This window comes from Chinchilla lanigera, unplaced genomic scaffold (assembly GCF_000276665.1).
Source record: "Chinchilla lanigera isolate Chin_1 unplaced genomic scaffold, ChiLan1.0 scaffold00056, whole genome shotgun sequence".
NCBI classification, from domain to species: domain Eukaryota; kingdom Metazoa; phylum Chordata; class Mammalia; order Rodentia; family Chinchillidae; genus Chinchilla; species Chinchilla lanigera.
Genome location: NW_004955457.1, coordinates 14,052,907 through 14,074,718, shown reverse-complemented (window position 1 = coordinate 14,074,718; position 21,812 = coordinate 14,052,907). Strand labels below are relative to the sequence as shown.

General features: G+C 39.8%; 1 long non-coding RNA gene across 1 annotated transcript in view; it reads left to right on the top strand.

The window, feature by feature from the left end:
* The first annotated feature begins 4,869 nt into the window (after positions 1 to 4,869).
* The window catches only part of LOC102015177, a 42,222-nt gene continuing 25,279 nt past the window's right edge, over positions 4,870 to 21,812 (top strand). The window contains exons 1-2 of the long non-coding RNA XR_001236405.1: positions 4,870 to 6,281; positions 10,092 to 10,170. This is a non-coding gene — a long non-coding RNA (uncharacterized LOC102015177). The remainder of the gene's footprint in view (positions 6,282 to 10,091; positions 10,171 to 21,812) is intronic.

The following is a 21,812-nucleotide window of genomic DNA, read 5'->3' as shown; positions in this document are numbered from 1 at the left end:
GTGAGGAAGGGCAGAGAAACAATTCCAACTCTCAGAAAAAGGAAAAGAGAATAATGATTCGGCAGGGATTGTCAAATGACATTGCTAGGTCGAAGGAGATACAGGCTTGAAAGAACCCACCGGAGTATTTGACGTCACGTCAGTGTCCTTGTGACTGGAAAGGCGAGTCTTGGTGAAGTGATGAGGTCAGAAACCAGATCGAAGTGGGCTGAGGAATAAATAAGAAATAAGGCAACAGAGTTAGCAGGAGAGACAGTTCTCGAAAGTTTTGCCGGTGAATATAAATACAAAGAATCCAGTAACGGATGAGAGTGTGAACGTGTTTCATGCTAATGAAAACAGTGCAGAGGAAGAGGAAGAATGGGGGGTTTGAGCTGCTGAGAGGGGAGGAGGAGTTGGAGAAGCTGTCCAAGGAGAGGGACTCGCACTGCCAGGGATGGACGCTTATTTCAACATAACTGAGCAGTCACGTCTGCTGCGTACAGTGGTGGACAGGCTTGGAGGGGCTGAGAAGACCTCGGACAGATTTTATATTCTATACAACGATGTGGACCGAGTAGTTAGGATTTGAGGAGAGGCCTGAAGTAGTGTTTGTGGAAAACAGAAGAGGGAAAGTTGGGTTGAGGACAGTAGGAGACAGGCAGGTACTAGTAACCAGAGATTTACAGTGTCGTCAAACCCCTTGAATTTCTAAGTGTATTAGGTACATGAATATTGCTTTCTCAAATCAGAAATCAGACCTACTCTGCTCACAGGGAGGACTAAGACAGATTTGACTATTTTTTCCTGAAGTGCTCAGTTTTGGTGCTGTCTTTGAGGCAGCAATTTTGTGAGAAATTTAAGACTGCTTTGACCTGGAAAAAAAAAAAAAGATTACATTGGAAATCAAACGCTTCTGTCCTAAAAAAAAAAAAAAAAGCTTCTGTCCTGCCTGCCTGACTGAAGGAAGCTGTGTCCTGCTCGGGGCTGTTAGCTGGGCACCCTGGGCTCAGGTGCCACCGGCGGATCGCAGAGTGGGGGTAGTTAGGCAGGCTGCCTTCGCTGCTGCGTGAACTAGAACTCCCGGTGTGTACTTCCCTTTTGGCTTTTAAGAATGTTTACTTGGGGCACAGAGCTCTTTATAAGATCAAATAAATCTCTAAGTTTAGTGATTTTCAAAGATGTTTAAAGCTTCAGAACCATTTTGAAAAGCAAAGTGTGAGGGGCTGGGGATTTAGCTCAGTGGCACAGCACCTGCCCGGCAAGCGCAAGGTCATGAGTTCGATCCCTGGTACCGGAAAAAAAAAAAAAAGAAAAGCAAAGTGTGGCATAGACAAAGATGATATAAGAATCGCTCTGGTTCCACTGGGCCAAGGACCTGGGACCCCGTCACTCACCCCTTCCTTCTGTCCTCTTCATTCCACTTTCTGGGTGGACCCCGGAGACATCACCCTTGAGCCTGGTGGCCCCATGGAATACTGGTTAAGAAATACAATTCTAGGTGGTCCTAATTGTATTGCATTTCATCAAACTATAAGGTTCTTAAGATCAATTAACTACGATTTGAAAATAATTTTCCCTGTAATAAAATAGGCAAGCTACTATCTACTTTGACCTAATATATTCATCACTAGTTTTAGTGATTATAGGTACTAATTGGACCAAAAAAGTCACCATGACAACTATTGTGAAGTACTGTATGTTATAAAACTGGGTTTGAAAAGCCAGTTACTCCTTTTATTTCACTGGGCTGGTCAGGATTACCAAAGTTAGTAAATGGGGAACCCTTTACCAAGCTTATGAGTAGAAGTGAAATTCATTATCCTCAAAATAATTGATACATGTTGGTGGCAAGAAAGGTTAACTCCTGGGGGCTGGGGATTTAGCTCAGCGGCAAAGCGCCTGCCTGGCAAGCGCAAGGTCATGAGTTCGGTTCCCGGTACCGGAGAAAAACCAAAAAAAAAAAAAAAAAAAGAAAGATTAACTCCTTTACTCTTGGGCAAGTACACATTACCTCGCTTTTGCTCTTCCATGAAGATATGACTTTGCCTAGGGCTGAAGGTACCTACAGAGACACCCCTGAATGTTTTCAAGAAAAGAACAGCTTTCTGTTGGAAACTAGAGCAGGGATAGGCAGAAGGTGAGGAATGGCTGACCTAGGGCAGGAAGCACTTGCTAAGAAAGTTGTGAAGATGAGCCATCACAGGGCATGTGTGCCCCACACAACACCTACTCATTGACTTGCATTATCTTAATCACCTCTGCAATTTGACAGACATGATTCACTTTTATATTTGATGAAACTGAGGCCTGTAGAGGCTGAGTAACTTAGCCAGTCCACACTGGAAATCACTAGCAAATGTGCTAAGTGTCACATTTCAGATCAGATCATTTGATTTGAAGTGAATTTAGACCCATTGGCCAGCTGGGGATAGCAGTGGTTGAGACTGGGACGGCAGTGATTAAAATCGTGAAACAGGAAGAAAAATGCTAGTCGTCCAGGCCAGAGTGCTACCCCGGAGTTGCGGACCTCCAAGGACTCACAGAGAGGGAAGTGACTCTGAGAGGCTGATGAAGTACTGCCCCTTAGAACCTGCTAATTGCCTGGCTAATTGCCCCCACAGTGCCCCTCTCAGTATTACGCAGGCCTCGGGCCTCTTGGGGATTGCCAAAAGGTTTGAATATTGAGATCAAATGGGAAGGTCTCTGGCTGCCTGAGGACTCCCTGTGGTGTCCTCAACTTTGGAAGTGGGCCCATTGATGGGGGTGGGCTTTGCCTTTCATGCAGGCTCTGTTTCCTGCAGACAGGATCTCAGTTCTGGCTGCCGTCCCTGACATCTATCCAGGCACATCCCCATCCACACAGCGAGGTCTCTGTCTACTGGAATGTGAAATCTTGTGCTAGCTGAATGGAAGCAGGTAGCAAAAGGAAATGTGAATGACTGAAAGGTTAAATATGAACTCGTGGGCCAGGTTAAAAAAAATTAGAGTTGTAAGTTTGTAGAAGGTTTTTCCCCACACTTCTTTAAATATGTAAGACCACTGGGAGAAAGTAACAAAGAACCTTTCAGATATTAGGGAATGGAATACCCTGCACCGATATGACTATTGAAAATACCGGGGGCTGGGGATTTAGCTCAGCGGCAAAAGCACCTGCCTGGCAAGCAGAAGGTCGTGAGTTTGGTTCCCGGTACCGGAGAAAAACCAAAAAACAACAAAAAAAAAAGAAAATACCTATATTTTTTGTTTGCATGGGCTGATAAAAAGCTGTGTATACTAGAGTGATGTCAATTTCTTGTGTATAAGTCGGATATAATCTTTGAGTTATTTCTTGAAGCAATGCTTAATTCTTCAGTAACTGCAATTTGCTCAAATTGGATGGTTGAACCTTACAGACTATTTCCTGGAATATTTTTCCCTAAAAACATATATAATGGGAGTAATGATAGAATTCATTTGTTTGCCTTGATTCACTTAGGTGTTTTTGATTATCAAATCAATTGGGAGCCCTGTAGCTTCTCTAAGGCTCAATTTAACAGCTGTGTCATCCTTACATTGCTCTGCTTTGCATACAGTTCTGGGGACCAGAGAAAAGAACACTCTTTACTTCCTGTTCTGTTTTGGTTTAATGCCATTTGCAATCTGCATTAAAACTCTTTTTGTAGCCTCAATGGGAAAAAAGAAAATAACCCAGTAAACCAAAGTACCACTGCTTTTTCTTATAAAGAGGAAGAAAGAACAGAATTCGGGGGACATGGGTCCATTCTGTCATGTGTTTTTCCCTACCATACCTGGAACCATTCCTCACTGTGTGGTCCATCTTTGCATAGCAGACACTTTGCAGAAATTATTAACATTGAGAAAGCAGACAGAGATCTAATGAACTCATTGCTACTTCCTTCAAAACAAAATTGTTTCTCTTGCAATTCCTCCGTCTAATGCACACAATTTCGTTCTAGAAGTGCTAGTAATAGAGGAAATGATATTGGACCTTCAAATGACATAAGGGAGATATTATAACTCTGGATCTGCTAGATGTCTGATATGCTGAGTTTGTGTTCCTCAAAATCAAAGAACGAATTTTAAGGAACAAAGGAGGGTAAGAGTAGGAAATATTATTGAGGGGGGGAGATACAGCTCCTGAGAAGCAGGAGGGGCCCCAAATGGGTTGCTGAGGACCCCTCTTCTCAGGGAAAGTTTTATAGAGCACCACCGCGTGTTACAGCATCGGTTAATGCTATGATCAACCAGTAAGATTACAAGTACAGCTGCTGAGCCAATGGGGAAAAAAGTAATGCATGGAAAGGACAAAGAACTTTTCAGGAAGGAATGACTCCAAGGATCTTGGTCACCTACTGAGGTGACTGATGTCTATGTAGATGTCTTTAGACCAGGTGCTACCACTTATCTTAGGCCTGGTCATTCTCTTTACCTTGAGGCCTGGCCTCCATGGCATGCCCCTCCGGCCACAGGTGTAATGAGTTTTCATCTTGCACTGACTTTCAAGGGCCCAGCCCTATCTGGCTGCCTATAACTTTCTACCTCGCTTAGCTGTCTATAATACTAGTAATTATTTATTGTAAATTACTATACTGGTCACCTAATTAACTAGGGGTGTAACAGTAAGAGGTGTGTTAATTGTTGTTGTCAACTAGATTCTTCAGTGTTGGAAGATTTCGCAAACAAATGAAAGAATAAACTTGCTCTGTGCTCGTGTGTGCGTGTGTGTGTGTGTGTGTGTGTGTACTGAAGATTGAACCCAGGACCTTGTCCCTGAAGGACAGTCCTAGCTCTTTTTTTGTTTTTGTTTTGAGACAGGGTCTCCCTAAGTTGGCAGGTTGCTCAGATGGCTTGAATTGTGATCCTCCTGCCTCAGCCTCCCAAAGTGCTGGGATTACAGGCAGTGCATCACCAAACCTGGCTAATATAAGCATGTTCTTTTTGGGAAAATGGGAAAGATTGTTTTCCTAACCTCTGTGAACCACAGCTACCCACATAAGTGCCTCTGGAGGGGAAGCTGATGAAGAGAGGGGGCCCTTCGCCTGATCAGTGACCAAATCTGCAAATGCCGATCACATGGAAAACACCGCGCCCTTGCCAGTGTGCATGCGGCCTCTAGCTTTTGCTCTTATTAGCTAGTGTTGACCAGCGGTACAAAGCAAACATTGTGAAATGCTTATGGAGTTTAGAAATGCTGCTGCGCTCCTCGAATGATGGTAAAGTTGCAGATCTTACAGTAAGAGGCTCACATAGGAGAGCTTTGTTCAGTGCTGCAGGGAAAGCTTCCCAGAAGGGCTACTGAGGAGTTCCGGCTGCAGCGCCTGGGGAACAAACGTGCGCCTCCTCGCACTGCTCCACCTCGGGTCCTGAAGAGGTTTGGGCTGCCAGCAGAGGGAGAGTGAGCTCCGAAGACGGTGAGAAGGAACTTGCGGGTGTTGCTTTGGCCCAGATCCGCGCCCTGAAATGTGCAAGTGTGCAGATTTGTGCTTCGTGCTCCGTGCAGCGGGGAGCACACAGGCTTCCAGAGGAGCTCGTTATCTTTTGTCTTCTCTACCCCAGAAGGAAAGTGGTGTTTGGAAGACAATTAGCCGCTGAGAGGTTGTAGCGGCAACGTGTGAAAAATGTTAAAAGGAAAACCTATATTTAGCCTTCCTTTCAAAAGTTTTCCTGACCCGTTTGTGTTCCCGAAATAATTTATCATAATTGGCAGACATGCGGACCAAATGGTTTATAATTCGAAGGGTTTTGTTATTTGCCCTTTGCTTTTTAAATATGCAACTTTGGTTTCCGTACCTTTTGTTTTTCTTGTGACTTATTGACATATATTATTAATCAGTGCAATCGGTTTTTAAAGTGTGTATTAAAGTGAAAGAAACCCAGTTTACAGGTCAGATTACAGAAAGAAAAGCTATGCAGGAGTAAAGATGAGCTTATCTCTGGAAATATTTTCTGGAAAACAATGGCATATGCAAAACTGTGTTATCCACACGAATACTAATATATCATATGTGTCTTGTATATTGACATGAATATATGTGTGGGGTGTTGTTAGGGTCTTTCAGACAGAATCATTGTAGCCACTGCAAGCAGTTTAACCAGTGTATTTTAAGTACACATATTTTAGGTATTTTACATTTTAAAATACAAAACAGGAGAGAGAATTTACTTACTTGAAATATACAGAAAAATCTTTTTTTTTACATTTAGGATACCACAAAAACCAATGGGCTTAAAGTAGAAGAATATTTACTTTTTAAGAGTGGACCAGGGAAAGAGAGCTGTTGGACAGAATGAACACACTGGTATGTCCTGAGGTCAACATACGGCTGATTAAAAAAGAAGAAAGGGACGGGCATGCTGGCACACTCAGGAGGCTGAGGCAGGAGGACTGGTGGGATTTGAGGTCAGGTAGACTACATAGTGAGCTCAAGATCAGCCTGAACTACGTAGTGAGGCCCTGCCTCAAAAAAAAAAAAAAAAAAAGAAAAGAAAGAAATGAGTAGAATACACTTGTGTATTCGTGTTATGAATATCTGTATATATCAACAGAAAATATTGGAAGGGTACTGGACTGTAAATTGCAGCTTGTTTTGGCAAACAGGATTCTGTAAATCTTGTATTTTTAATGAGCATGTATTATAATCAATCAGTCTCTCTCATCTTTTTAAGGGAATGATATTATGGAAAGAATAGTCCTGACTTTGCTACTGACTACCTGTGAGATCAGTGATGAATAAATTGATCTGTTCAGTTTACACCAATATTATGAAAATAATTTGTAATTATGGATGAGAAAGACATTAACTTAAAAAAAATAAGAACACAGGCAAATAGAAAATATAGCAGTTCCATTGAGAAAATTGGACCAAGCCCTTCCCCTTTAGATCTGGTTTATTTCTCAGATCTTCAGGGCTGGGGTTGTTGGTGAGCAGCCCTATCATACAGCCCTTCTGTTTGTAAATGTTACTTCAAAAGGACTGAAATTAGGGAGTCAAAAAACACCCACATTGTACAAAAGATTATATATATTATAGAGTACAAAGTACATCATTAGTCATTGTTAGTGAGTAGAAAAAAATTAGCAATTTAGATTTCTTTTTTCTCAACACGTTGCAGAGTTCTGGACTGGTTTCACTACGTACTATAAAACTACATTAAAATTCTAGATTGTTTATATCTTCAGGAACATGGCTAATTTTAATTTTCATAGTGTCAGGTATGCACAAATTCTTATCCTTATGTTTCCTAGAATATATAAAATGTGTGTGGGAAATGCTTGAGAGTAGGAGTGCTTTCACATTTTGAATTCTTTTGGGTTTTTGAACATCTATCTATCTTTAGGGTGGGACCCAAGTCTAAATACAACATTCATTTTTTTTGTTGTGAACAAGTAGCTGTATTCATGTCAAATTTTTTTTTTTGCTGGTGCATGTTTGCACTACATACTGACTGCAGTCGTTGTGGAGAGTTGTATATAACACATCTTAGTTCTTGTTACGTCCTCTTCCCCTCCCTCCATCTCTTGGTCTGCTTCCCACTGGAAAAGCTCTAGCTCCATTTACTTATGTTTCACAGATCCCTTATACACACATTCTGAAGGTAATTTTATACAGTATTTTTAATAAGTTTGTTCATGGAACAATTTCATGATGTGGAATTTTCCATCTATATCATCAAATCATCATTCAAAAACTTTCTGATTTTGGAACATTTCAGATTTTACATTTTTGTATCAGAGATGCCCAGCCTGTATTCTGGTTAGAAGCTCTTTGACAAATATGTCCAGCTTGTATTGTTTTCTACAACCCTGAAGAGTGATTTCAACTTTGCTGCTCTTTGGCTTACATTTGGTTTGCATTTTATATTTACTTCTGCTTTTTTTTTAGTTGAGTACAGTTGACAAAATCTTATGTATTGGAAGTATACACCATCATGTTTTGAGATACAAATGCATGTGAAATGATTACTGCAATCAAGCTAATATATCCATCACCTCATATATTTACAGTTGTTAAATTGATCTGCTTAGAAACAGTTTATAATAGCACAATTAAAAAATACATCCTCATAAAAATGTGTTTAGCATCTCACTGCTAGATTATAGCAGTTTCTATGCATCAATGCACTTTTGAAAATAAGGAATTGGCACTGCCATATATAATGCTTTCTAGGTGTCTGTTTCACATAATAGTACGGTAGGCAGTTTTTCACCTCAATTGGTTTTTTTGTTTGTTTGTTTGTTTTTTTGTTTTTCTCGGGTACCAGGAATCGAACTCACGACCTTGCGCTTGCCAGGCAGGCACTGTGCCACTGAGCTAAATCCCCGGCCTCAGTGTCATGATCTTTGGATAATATAATTCTTAACTTTTGTCCATCCTTTCTCTTACCCTCCTTTGTACTCTGTCCTCTCCTCCTCATTCCCTTCCTTTTGTCTAATAATGGTCTCTGCTCTATGTATGTTCATGTTATCTTTGTTAGATTCCACCTATTAGGGAAAGACACACAGCAATTATGTACTTGTCTCTCTGAGTCTGGCTTATTTTGCTTAACAGGATGAGCTCCAGTGATGCTGTACTTTTACTTCCATTATTTTCTGCTTAGTGAAATCTGCAGGAGACAAACTAGCAAAATTGTAGGCTGCCAACTGGGTGAATAATTGAAAAAACTTGATTGTCAAGTGATAAAAAGAGAGGATAAGAAACGACAAAATCCTAGCAAGCATAAAATGCTTTAGAAGCACCAATGCAATAAAAATTTAAAATTTCATATTTTTTATAATACATAAAATTTTATATTTTTTATATTTTTAAGAGTTTCCACAGATATTAAATATGTGGGCAAAGGTAAGGAGTGGTAGTGGGTTTTCTCATTTAAAATGAACAGACTTAAATGAATGGATTTATATTAGTCAGTGTTTCCTAAATCAGGTGTGGAAGAGAGCAGATGTCTGTCTGCATGCTGGAGACCCAAAGGATCCAGTCGAGGGCTTGGAGCCCATGGTAATGTCCCGTGCAAGTCCCTGTCAGGAGGCTGAAGGATCCGAGATGGGAGACTGAAGGATGTGTGCTGGAAAGACCCAAGGGCCAGTGCGGGGAGCTGAAGTGTCTGTCCCAAAAGGCTGAAGGGTCTGAGCCAGAAGGCTGAGGTATGTGCACTGGAGCCAGGAGATGATGTCCAAGATGAAGAGGAGATTTGAAGATCTCCCGAAGGAAGACAGTGGCCAAAACTCCTTTGAGGAAAAAATCGCTTCTTCAGGAAAATCAGCAGCCTGCAATCTTCTCCTTCTGTTCTTTTATGCCATTCTGGCAATAATCCTCAGGTGGGCTTTCCATGCCCAGAACCATGCTAACCCAGTTCAGCTATGGTTCCACAGTCAAGTTGACCATTAATAATCCACCACAAGACTATTAGATGGTCTATAAATTAAAAATGTAGAGATGAATGGGTTAAACTACTCCAGGTTCATAGACAGACTAAATTTTGTGTAGTTCTAAATCCATGCCTTTTTCTCAATAGATTTTTTTTCTGGGGGGGTATTGGGAATCGAACTCGGGACCTTGTACTTGCCAGGCAGGCGCTTGTGCCACTGAACTATATCCCTGGCCCCTCAATAGATTTTTGCATCATTGTTGGAAGTGTGTTCTTGGCTAACCTTGGGTATATCTGAGACCAGCTCAGCTAAGTGACTGATGAATCCTGTTAACAGGGTAAGGATCTTGTACTTGCTGTCAAGATTCATACACACATTTGGTATTTTGTCCATGACCCAGAAGAGAACCATCTCCTTCCAGCTGTAAGTCTGTCTCAGATGAAGCAGTTTACAAAATATTCTACCCATAGAGGCTGGGTTTCAGCATCCACCCAGAAGCACCACTGGTTTTATCATGTATCTTTATCATGTGACTCTTTTTTTTTCTTTTTTGGTGCTGGGAATCGAACTCCGGACCTTGCTCTTGCCAGGCAGGCACTTGTACTACTGAGCTATATCCCTGGGCCACTATCATGTGACTCTTGAGCAGAAATTTAATATTTTTTTCAGTGTGGTAAAAAACACATAAATTATCAACATGTTTTAAAACAAAATCTAACACTATATTTTTCCTTATTTTCAGTGACACTGGAGAGAAGCTAGAGGTGCTCTGTATAATTTGTTTTGTCAAGTCATTCAGATAAAAAAGAAAAAATTGATATGTAAGTCGAATATTCAAAGAATTATTTTAGTTATCTAGAAAAATAATTTGTTTCTGGAGTCAGTTAACTAAAACAATACCTATTTTTTTTTTTTTTTTTTTTGGTTTTTCTCTGGTACCGGGAACCGAACTCACGACCTTGCGCTTGCCAGGCAGGCACTTTGCCGCTGAGCTAAGTCCTCAGCCCCTAACAATACCTATTTAGTTGACTCTTGTCCTCATAGCTGTCTTCTTGACCAGGAAATGTGGGCGTGGCTCCTTAGGGACTGTATGCACACAATACTATGGTTCCAAAAATGTCCCCCTTTTTGATAAATATTGTTAAATGACATAAATTTGAAAAAAAAAAAAACAAAAACAAAAACAAAAGAAACCTGCTACTGGGGCCTATTGATCCCAAACATACTTACTTTCTATGAGCAAATGAACAAAATATCACTATTCTGGTAAAAATATAGTGCTTTATAAAGCATTAATTTTCACTTCATAGTTTTCAAGCAAAATTCTACAGGTATAATACTAAATATAAGAAAAGCTATCTCATTGCCAGTTTTTGGAAGAAGGTATATATTGTGATTTTTTTCTATCCCTCCCATTTTCTCTTATGAAAAAGGTACTTATTTTTAAAATGTAAAATCCCAAAGACAAAAGGTGTATTTCCAGAAAAGTACCCTTGAAGACCAGGGTAATAACTCAGGAGTAGGTAGGGTGTAGGCTTAGCATTCAGAAAGTCCTAGGTTCAATCTCTAGCACCACAAAAATAAAATAAAAGTAACAGGGAAAATATCACACACTTTAGAAAGCCTTATGGTGGATAGCTCATACTGTGGTTTCTAGCAGACTCAGTTTGTGAGCAGTCTGGTTTATTTTAATGTTATCAAGAACAAGTCAGCCATATGACTACAAGTAAAAGGAAGTTAAAATATGTGTTTGCAAATTCAGTAATTTGCAGATTCTAGAAAGGACCACATCTAGGGAAAATGATATTGTAGAAAAAAGAAAAAGAAAAAACGCCATCCTGAAAATCCAGCAAAGTCTCTAAGCTTCCCTCAAAACCTATAATTTTCTGGTGTGGTAGGTTAATTGGAATAAAATATTTTGCCTATGTTTAGGATACCAGTATAACAGTACAGGAACAAGTATTAGCTTGGGTGTTGTGAGTACTTGACAACGTTCATATCTTTTCTCGATAGAATCAATCCCATTCCAGCTATCCAAATTATTTCATATTAGAATAGTACTATATTAAGTATTGCTTGAATATTAAATGCTTATGTAAGGCCAGTGATTGGCACTTCAGTATATTTCTGTACTCTGAAAATGAAGTTTATTCTGAAAATGAAGTTTATCAAGTTCTCGATAGTTCTTATGTAGTTCTTTTCCTGTGGAGTAGGGTAAAGAATACTATCATTTTTACTTTCTAAGTAAGGGAATTAGGACACTAAGAAGATAAGAGATTTATTTAATATATCATTAATGAAAGCTTTTAACAATAAATAAAATATCTATCATTTTGAGAATAAAAGAAACAGAAAGAAAGGAAGAAAAAGAGGGAAAGAATGAGAGTGTGAGACTTGTCAATGTATTATATGAACACTTTTCTGAGCACATATTAGTCCTTTTTGCATAGTATATATTTTTTCACATAGTATATTTAAACATTAGAAAATAGATTTTACTTTGTCCCTTTCTCATATGTATCCTAAATTTTCTTAATAGTGTATTTTTGTTTTGTTTTGTTTTTTTATTTTTTTCTGATACCGGGAATCGAACTCACAACCTCCCGCTTGCCAGGCAGGCGCTGTGCTGCTGAGCTAAATCCCCAGCCCCAATAGTGTATTTTTGATCAGGATCAATTTTTGAATAATACATTTTGAAAAAAGTGTGTTCTTAAAATTTCCCATTTAGTTGTACATGAGTTCAATTCTCTCTCTGAATCTTTTAAAGATCTCTTGATCTCCCCTACCTGCCTCATCTGTAAGTCTTTGACACATATCATGACGTTGTGTAGTGTGGATCTACTCTGTTCAGTAGCCAGGAGGCCCCACCTGGAAGCGATAGAGAAGTTGTAATGTTAGGCACCAAGTTGGAAAAGAGATTGAAGTGTTATAAATCTGGTCAATTCATAGTTTAGATAGAACGACAACTTTGAGATATTTTTCTATATTTGTGTTTTCTTATAGTAGTGCAATTCAACCAGGTATTTGTCCTGTCTTCTCACTGGGAATACTTTGTAGCAGTCATAATGAGCATTCATCCACAGAAGGACCTCAGGCCCACCACACTGAATTAATTTGTGTGTGTGTGTGTGTGTGTGTGTGTGTGTGTGTGTGTTAGATAGTTATTATCACCATTTTGCAGATATGAAACTAAGCTTCACATGGTTCTTCAACTTGTTGGGGTCCCACAGATGGTGGTCTAGCAAGGCTTCCAATCCATGTCTTCTGACACTAAAACTCCTATTTTTAATCATGTCAAACTATAAGTCGTGTACCTAAATATACAGCTAATTATTTATGTAACAGTGATGCTGTAATGATATACCCGCTTGGGTTACCTTTACCATACTCCGTCATGTAAAACATTGATGTAGGGTGAGATTTGGTGTGGTTCTGTAGGGTGTCTGCAATGAACGACAGTCTGACTACAGTACCCTCACCCGCTTCCTTTACTGTCTGCGTTCTGTGGAAAAGGTCCCTCCACAGTCTTCATGTGGGGAAGAAGCAGCACCTGCTATTTCCTAAGATTCAGAGCTGGCAGGGTCAGTCCTAGCTCTGCTACTTGAGATTCAGGTCTGTGGGTCTCAGTGATGTGATCCTCAAAGGTGAGAACATGCTGTTTCTTGCCTTGGGCGGGGATCCTTTGGGCACCCACAGAGGGGCATGGGAACCTGAAGATGCGAAGCTATTTTTGGAGAGCTCAGTGGAGAACAGTCGAACATTAAGGGCAAGTGACGACTGCTCCGGGGCACAGGCCCCTGGTCTGCTGCTCTCTTCTCAATAATTACTAGAAAATACATCTACACTCAAGTCTGTGGCTAAATTTAGGGTGTGTATTTTCTGCTTTTCTCTAAATCATAACTATAACTTCTACAGAATTGAACTGAATTATAAGAAATTAGATTTTTATTTCTCTGCTGGTTATTACCGTTCTTTCTACTTCCCTGGGTTTTTTTTAGAGCAAGGACTTTGTCTGTTTTTCTAACTTCAGAATCCTCAGTGCCTTGAAGCTCAGGACAGGAGTACAGCAAGCACACTGGGATAACCAGATAATGGTAAATTGAAAAGTCCACTTGATCTAAAGAAATCTCCATCAAGAGCATGAGACCCAACAGGAAAATCAGGCTCAAGCTGATTTTCTTTATATGTGATACGTTTCTAAGAAAATTACAGAATGAAGTGTATTTTTTGTTTGTTTGTTTTGTTTTGTTTTCGTCTTTTTGAGACAGGGTCTCACTATGCAGTTCAGACTTGCCTTGAACTCACTTTGCAGCCCAGGCTGGTCTCAAACTCACAATGATCCTACTGCCTCAGCCTCCCGAGTGCTGGGATGACAGGTGTGTGCCATCATGCCCAGCATGAAGTGTATTTCGAATAATATTTGGAGCTTTAAAAACTACTAGTGAGACAGTGTGAATTATTTCTGTTTGAGTAGGGCTTTGACATTGTGCGTGCTTTCATGATGAGACTTCCCAGTTTTGTTCCGGGGCACAGGAGTCTGCTTAGTGCCACTGTTCAGTGTAGGTCTACACAGTAAAACCTTGCCTGTTAGCACGGAATTTTGTACCTGGAACACTAAAAATATGCAACCTTTTTCTCTGTTGTATAATTTTTTAGTGTAGATTGTCTGAAATTCTACAGTGAAAAACACGGATATGTCGGTTTCAGTAAGATAAAAAGTTGTTAGACTACAAGTATCTATATTTGCTTTAGAGCTCAAATAGTACTTTTTAACTTGGGCATTCTGAATATTGTAATTCTTGATTAGTGAGCTGGTTATAGGACTCTGTAGCACTTTTGTTTTCTAAAATGGTTCAGAAAAGGAAATGGGCAAACATACAACTGAATAGTTTATGGGTATAAATGATGACTATCTGCCTTTTGTTTTTTGTTTTTTGTTTTTTGTTTTTGGGGGGATTTTTTTTGTCTTTTTGAGACAGGGCCTCACTATACAGTTCAAGCTAGGCTTGAGCTCAGTTTGTAGCCCAAACTGGTCTCAAACTTGCAACGATCCTCCTGCCTCAGCCTCCTGCGTGCTGGGATCACAGGTGTGTACCACCATGCCTGGCCCCTCTTTTGGTGATGGAAAGTTAAGAAACAATTCGCAAGAAAACCTTACTCTGTGTACTGCCCATTGAAGGTCTGTGAGAAGGAAACCATATAGGCAGTAGCGTCAACTATGCCCCCTCACCCCTGCCCTGTACTGGGGATTGGAATGAGAGAGTGAGATAAATGCTTCCGGGTCATGACCCCAGTGACTGTCTCTTTTCACCAGGCCCCACCTCACACCAGCGTATTCAGCTCTGCTGCTGCTGAATACAGTGCCCCTGTGATGCCATCACCAACCTTTGAACACCAGAGGCCTTTCGGGGACATTCTGGATCTATACGCTAACAGCATCCTGGAGGCCTAGGGCCTGTGCATCACCCGCCCCTGCTTGGACTGGCACTGTCAGCTTGACTATATTTCCCTTCTGATTTTCCTTTACCTCTAAGGCCTTTCTCTGCACTTCCAGGGAGAGCATTCTTCTAACCAGTCACCTATTCGAAAGGTGAATATGTTCATTTCCAGCCTGTTGGAGCAGTCTTGAGTGGGGCGAGCTCAGCCCAGCTCTGCAGCGGTGCGTCCTGAGGGATTGGGTTCCTCAGGGTTATTACCATTCACAGACCTCAGGGAGGTCTGTGAAGCTAGTTCTATGCTTTTGCCAGCCCTGTGTGAATAATTCAGATTTTGTGGAGGACCTGAAAGAGCATAAGCAAGAAATGGCATCATCAGATTTTCATCTAAGGAGGGAAAAAATAGATAACCAAGTCCCCTGCCCAGATTTGTCCTACCCAGTATCCCTCTGAATTGTAGCTATGGGGAGGTAGCTGGGACACGGCAGGGGTCATTTCTCCTGTCACCTTCACCATGGCTGCTGCACTTACTTTCTGAGTGAATATTACTTTTCCTGCCTGAAGATAGAGAGAAACAGATTCAGAAATCCTGGCCTGGTTTAATCGCGACTCCACCACAATTATAAAGTGGGAGATGCTTAATGACTTGGTAGCGACTTGTGGGAAGATGAGGGCGTCTTACCTCATGAGTGAAATCTGGTCTGTTTGTGACTTTATTCTGAGCTCATCGAGTATTATTCAGACCGTGCAGCTAAGTGCTTTTAATGCTTATGATTGCACTTTCACGTCCACCTCGGAAGATTTATCGTTTTGTTGTAGCTTTCTTTCATCAGTTGCTGGAATCAATTTGATAAAAGCTTGCTGTTTAATGATGCTGGGTACAATTGGGTGTCCTTGAGCACTGCATGAGGTAGGAGCACAGCTCAGAAATAAGGTGGGGACACTTTCTTTCCTCTGGGTGTGTGTGCTTGCATGTGCGTCTGTGCACACGTGCACACTCATGTGTGCATGCATGTGAAGAGCTGGGGATTGAACCTATGACCTTGCTCATGCTAAGCATAGGCTGTACCACTGTGTTACATCTCAGCCCTCACCCCTGTCTATTCTTGAAGGAAGCGTCCTTAATAATGATTTTTGAAACGTATAAGGAACTGATAGATCAAGTATAGAAGTAAATTTAACATTTAAGCCACACTTGTTTTAGCAATAATGCCTATGTCATTATACTACACAGGGACATATATAAGGGAAGATAATTTGTAAAATGCAACAAGTGGAATTTTGTTGTCATTGCTTCCAAAGGACTTTGCAGGGTATAAGTCGATTGATACTATTTTCCTAACACTCTCAGAACCTCTTAACCCGAAAATGACATCAAAGTCTAATAAATAAACTTAAAGGGCACTACAGAAACACTAATGACATTATGTGCCCTCTTCTTAAGGGTTTTGAATTTTTTTCCTTAAATATTTTGGCTGTTTTTGGCATTTAACCAGAACAATGGTTTTGGATCATAAATTATTTTTCATAAATTTTAATTTTCCTATATTTGTTATCTGTTTTAGAAGATTTGTTGAAGTTATTTTCATGACTGTTTTTTGTATTCCCATCTATTTGTTTATTTGGTTGCTGTTTGTGTAGATATATCTGGAAATCAGGATTAGAATCTACATATTGTTATTTCTGCATAATGATTTGAATTTGTATATGACCAGTCAGCGGTAGAAATCTGCTTGTTTTAATCGACCCCTGTTTATTTTTATTTTCTATTGTTTCTATTTTCTTCCACTTTTTATTTAGCAAGTGTTTATTTATCATTTTCTATATGCAGATACCCATTTAAGACTGACTAAAGTAAAACTCTTAAGTTAGAAGAAATTTCTTGGCATATTGGTTATGTACGTTTAGAGTGTCGGGCTGGGAAGATAGCTCAGTGGCACAGGGCCTGCCTGGTAAGCATGAGGCCCTGAGTTTGATTCCCGGTACCAAAACAAAAACAAAAAACAAAACACATTTATATTGTCCCTCAGCCTTATCTCTACACTGAAAATTGGCAATGGCCTCTTTTATGTTAGAGGAATTTATGGGTGGTACCAAAGACTTGTTACAGTAAAATGAAGCAGAAGATACCATTAAATAATTCATTCTTAAAAACTTTAGTTAGGCATTTTTTTTTTTTTTTTTGTCTTTTTGAAAGAAGGTTCTGCTGTGCAGTTTGGGCTGGCCTTGAACTCAAGGTGATCTTCCTGCCTCAGCCTCCCGAGTGCTAGGTGCCACCATTCCCTGCTCAAAGTTTTATTTTAAAATTAGGCTTTAAATATAAAATGTAACTATTTTATGCACAGAGTCTGAAGGAATATTAAGCAGAAAGCAGGTGCTGGGTGAAAGAGGACTTCTTTGGTCCTCGAGTGTGGGTATTTACAGTGAGGTATAAATAGGAATTGCAACAAGTCTACTTTGGGAATATGACAATAAACAAAGGCAGAGTGTTCCTGTGTCAATCTGCACACTATTTATAATTGATACATTATTTATAATAGACCCTCTGGAAGGCCAAGAGAATTTAAAATACTAAGGTTCAGATTATATTTTTTACAGTTGAAAATAAAAGAATATTGTAAAAATCCTTAAAGATTGCTGTACCTGGTTCAGAATTTTATTTTTTTTATTTTTATTTTTTTTGTTTTTCTCCGGTACCGGAAACTGAACTCATGACCTTGCACTTGCCAGGCAGGCACTTTTGCCGCTGAGCTAAATCCCCAGCCTGAAGAGCACAGATCTTAGAAAATATACAATGGGTCTTGCTGCCTCGGCGTCACAGTCACCTCCTCAGCACGTTTGTACAATATTTCGGAAACACTTTCTATTTCTTAATTAAATGCATTTCAGCAGGGAACACATTTTGCGTGGCCTGAGGAAGGCGAGACCTACTTATTCACATTTCCCACTCAAACACTGCAAGAGCCCGTCCCCAGTGGGTACCATCTTGGTAGCTGTGGCCAACACACAGTCTGCACATGAGCAACGCAGATGACTTTGCCCCTACAAAAAGTTCACTGAGTTTTATATGCCGTGTAAATCAAAGGCATTACGCGCATTGCCAACTCCCCACTGTGAATGTAGTAGTTAATGTACCGCACACATGTCATAATGCAAATAAAAATACTAAAAGAGAAAAAAAATCAAAAGCAATCTGGCCTTAGAGAAAAAAGGCCTAGTTTTGCCACTAACAAGAGACAGGGACAATTTTGCTCTCTCTACCACTTAAAATAATGTCCTTGGACTGAATAATTTATAAAGATCTTTTCTAGGAAAACTGAAATTCTATCATTGTATTTTTCTGTTCTAAAATATAATACCTTTTGTTGGTAGTTGCAAGAGGAAAGCTATAGGGAAACTAAGAAGTTCAGTAATCAAAGTGATTTGTTTGGCTCAGACAAAATAAACAGTCTTTCATTAAGATGTCCCGTCTTCACCAATGGCAGGTGTAACACTTGTGAAGGTCACTGTGTATCACCCACCTAGGACATCAGTTTGTCCATGTTATGCTACATTTCCCAACACTGGCAAAACAGTACAATTACAGCAAACAAATGAATATTCTCTATTAGAGTAGTAGCTACAAAATGTGGGCTTATGAATTTTCCACTTGTATTATTGCAGAACTCATCTCATTTGTCTTATCAAAAATAAAAGGCTACTAAAAGCTCTATGCATCTCACACTCTTAGGACTTAGGTGCACTGAAAGTAATTAAATATATATTAAAATTTATACATTAATCATCAGCTACTAGCTTTCATAAAATGAACTAATTCTTTACTTGGAAAGGTTGCATTTCAATCAATATTAATGATTGTCAATGAGTGAGCTTTTTTTGCTTTTAACTTATTTTGAAATATCACTTGTGTTTTATGTAAATTTAGAACAGTTAACACAAATAGAAACATCTGTGAAGCCAGGCATGGTGGCACATGTGTGTAATCCCAGCACTTGGGAGGCTGAGGCAGAAGGATTTTTGTGAGTTTGAGACCAGCCTGGGCTCCAAAGTGAGCTCAAGGCCAGCCTGAACTGCATAGCGAGACCTTGTCTCAAAAGGACCAAATACAAACAAAAAAAAAAATCTGTGATCACATAAAACCTGACTAAAATCTAGGCATGGTAGTGTACACCTATAATTCCAGCACTCAAGAAGCTGAGGCAGGAGGATCATCTTGAGTTTAAGGCCATCCTGAACTACATAGTGAGACCCTGTTTCAAAAACACTCAAACCAACATAAAACAAAACACACACAAAAACCTTTGAGCTGTATAGCTGAGGGATTTGTGCTTCATAAATATTCAGGGTATCATAGTTCCTTAAACATATCATGTTATCGGGGTGTTTTTAATGGTGATTAATCCAAATAAACAATTCTGTGTATTATTTTTCTTAAGAGAACACATTTGGCACCAGGTTTCTTGAGTTTGTTTTACAGCTATAAAACTCTTATATAATATGATGCAAAGTCAAGAGAAAAGCACTTTAACGTTTGTGAGATAGTAGCTCTCTAGTTTTTATAAAATTTTCACAGAATTTAAACTGTAATTCTATGCTCTTGCAACTTCCTGTATTCGCTCCTCTGTTAAATGTTTGTTACCATGGCAGCAAAGAAAAATGTATTGCTTGTTCATTGCCAAATGTCAAATAGCAGGCTGCTCTGTGTTGTAGTGCTTAGAATCTACAGCAGCGCAGCTCTGGCTCATCTGTCCTTGATAACTGCTCTTGAGGGCCATGTCTGAAAAAGCAGAGGGGATGGAACTCTGATTGCAAAGCAAGAGACTGTCACAGGCACCAGCGCCAGGGCTACTTAGCACTGTGGCCCCGAAAACTCACTGGCATCTTTGGACCTGTTTCCTGAGATTAAAAATGAACAAGTAGGATTCTGCAGGCTGTGTCAATTAAAATGTAAAATTAATATGGGGATGAGAGGTGATAAATTGTAGCACTGCTCTACTTGATCGTGGGAGTCACTGAGGTGTCCATCTCTAGAAACTTGCTTCCTTTACCTGGAGGTTTAGAGGGGGAAACTGGTTCTTTCCTTGGGGAATTTAGAGGAGAAAAGCAGTTTTGAAGCAGCTCTGTGCTGGGCTGTGTCTGAGTTGTCCTCATAGCTCTCTGTAGTCCTTTGGACTAGGGGCCAATCCTCCTTTTGCTGTAGCCCACGGTCCTAGCTGAGCTCGTGATGCCACATTCAGTCCTGGGTTGCTTGGTGTCTGATGGATGTCATCTAACATGAAATGACTAACAGCAACGTTCACCATCAGTGGCTTCCTGACCCATTGGTTTAAAGAGACTAGGGTTAGGGTCAGGGCTTGATTTAGAGACGCTAGCGCGCACATTAGGTAATGTGGTTCTCAGAGGAACATTGTACAGGCTGTTCACCCTGATGTTCCAGAGTCACAGATGACAAGGAAGTTGCTTACTTCCAGCAAAGGTTTCATGTGGAGCTTACTTAAATAAGAAAAGGAAGGCCTCGCAGTTTGATGCTGACCTAATGTACGAATCACTTGAGACAGCTCGTCACGGTTGTTGTATGAATGCTCTACTTGAAGTTGAAACTGGAAAGACGCAACTCCATAGCTCAGGGGTAGAGCACACGCTTAGCATGTGCAAGACCCAGGCTAGATCCCTAGCACCAAAAGCAAACAAAGAAGAACAAGCCCCCCTGGAAAACAGCTATGATTAAAAATGACTGATAATAACCCCAAATCCAGGAGAAGGGGCAACAGAGCTGTTATTTAGGCTGTCTCCTCTTTTTCTAGTATTATAAATGGCAAATTGTTTTCACTGGTCCTTAAAAAAAAAAACCAGAAAACATTTTAAGTAATGCTAGGTTTCTTTGTTAACTAACAAACACTTCCAAAATGGAGATGAAGCTTCATTAATCAACTTACTGTAGTGACACATTATTCTATTTTGAGCATTTTTGTATTTTGACATTGCATAGCAATGCATTCAAAGCCAGTTCTATCCATCACATAACATTTAACTAGAGATTGGTAAAATTAAATACATTTATATTCCAATACTTTAAAAAATGGCTGTAAAATAGCCAGGAGTGGTGGTGTACACCTGTAATCCCAGCACTCAGGAGGGAGAGGCAGGAAGATCGTAGCAAGTCTAAGGCCAACCTGGGGTACACAGTGAGTTCAAGGCCAGCCTGAACTTTACAGCAACATTCTTTCTTTAGGGCCAGGAATGTATCTCCTGGGTAGAGTGCTTGCCTAGCTTATGTGAGGCACCGAATTCAACCCTCCAGTTGTGAAACAGCCTTTGAAGTTGTCACTGTGTTGCCTTTTCAAATAGAACGGTGAAACAGTTGTCTTGGTAGCATGTCTGTGTTGTGGTACTCCACCTACTAATGAGGATGGAGTTATTTTTGAAATGAGGCTGAAGTTAATTGTGGCTATCTTGTTTTAAACGAACAGCTGTCTAATGAAATAGCAACAGAAAGCAAGCTAAAGTAATACATGAAGTTGGGGAGAAGTAACGTGAGATAGATATTTTTGAAAAGAAAAAAAAAGGTTCATCTTTTGCAAATGTGAATTAGATACTAAGCAGAAAAATTCATGAGTGCTCTAAAATTAGAACATTCATTTTAAATACCCCGAAGGGCCAAGTGCTGAACTTTGAATAAGGAAAGGAACAGAAAAGGAACCAAAATATCAACATGAAGCAGTCTCTGGGGTAGAGTTGTGAAAGAAGACGTTGTCACTTTTTCTCTTCATTTAAGCTTTAGACACTGGGAGAGGGAGGAAAGAAGAATTTGGAAAGGAATATAATAAAACGCCCAGATTCCTGGAATTTGATTCAGACCAAAAGGAAATGATCTCTGAAATTCAGCACAGATTTAAAAATAATGATTCTTCCAGTTGAGAAACATTTTAGTGACACCTTTATTTTTATGACACAAAGATAATTCTTTAAGTCCTGGTGTTAAAAATAAAAGGTGATATGTAAGAATGCCTTTAAGTTAATTAGAAGAT